The sequence below is a fragment of the Pteropus alecto genome, unplaced genomic scaffold (genome assembly GCF_000325575.1).
Source record: "Pteropus alecto unplaced genomic scaffold, ASM32557v1 scaffold276, whole genome shotgun sequence".
Classification (NCBI taxonomy): domain Eukaryota; kingdom Metazoa; phylum Chordata; class Mammalia; order Chiroptera; family Pteropodidae; genus Pteropus; species Pteropus alecto.
Window position 1 is genome coordinate 1,329,877 of NW_006438074.1, and position 1,136 is coordinate 1,331,012.

Below are 1,136 nucleotides of genomic sequence, written 5' to 3' on the forward strand. Positions count from 1 at the left end.
ATTAACCTTGGAACTTGAAATAGTTCCCCAGGGAGCTTACCACTGCTGGGTGCAATGATGCACATCGACTAGGAGTTTAAATGAATCTAACATCTCTCAAGTACTATATGCTAGACTTTATGCTAAGCATTTTGCATGTTATCTCATAATCTTCAAAGACCCCTATGAATTAGTACTTGTATCTCGTTTTGTAGATGAGAAAATAGTCTTGGAAAGGTGGCCTAAGGTTCAGAGCATTTGAACTAGCCATTAGTGACTCCACAGCCCATGGTGCTAACCACCTGGCAGTGCTAACCAGTCCAGCAGAACATACATTTTTCCTCATTAACTCTTCAAATAGCAAACAGGAGAAAACAAAGGGGGTGCAGGGAACTGAGGGTGGGTGTCTCTTGAAAGTAAAAATCGTACAGGACACCGAGGGGATGTCCTAAGAAAGGAATAGTAAGATATGAATGGAAATTAATAAAAGTGCTATTTAGCTGGGGTTTAAGTTTGAATTAGAGATTCATTCAGGTGTCTGGTTATGACGACAACTCAGGTAAATGAGATGGTGTGTGAAAAGAACGGTAATAAAACTATAAAAAAGGCTCTATGAACATATGGCTTGATTCTTCCAGAACTGTTTGACTTAATGGAACAATGGACGTGTTTAGTTTAAGTTTTTATAATCTCACGATTATTGCAAATCTTGATTTCCCCCTGCAACCTCTAAAACACATAAAAGATTAAAGTTACTGGCTTTGCAGAAACTTAAACATTCTGTAAGTTCAAATTTAGAATGCAGCAACGTCAAAAACAGGTTGCAAAGAATACGAAACCTTAACAGGGTTTGGTTAAATAAAATGCAAACAAACACGTTGCTAGCTGGAACCAACAAAAGTGTAAAGAAAAAAAAATCTTTTAGGTGTTTTTTTAGGTCTACCGCTAACCACTTTGTTCGTAGTTCATCACTTTAAATAGTGCTAAACCTGTTGTCTCGGATGATTTTACAGAGAATTAGTTTAACCTGTAGAATTTAATACGCAATAGTTACCTATAAGATAAAAGCTACACCTTACCACAAGTCCTTTGAACGCCTTCTGGAGCTTTGTTGTGTTCACACCTTTCAGAGGTTTGGACATAATTTGTTTTCTTAC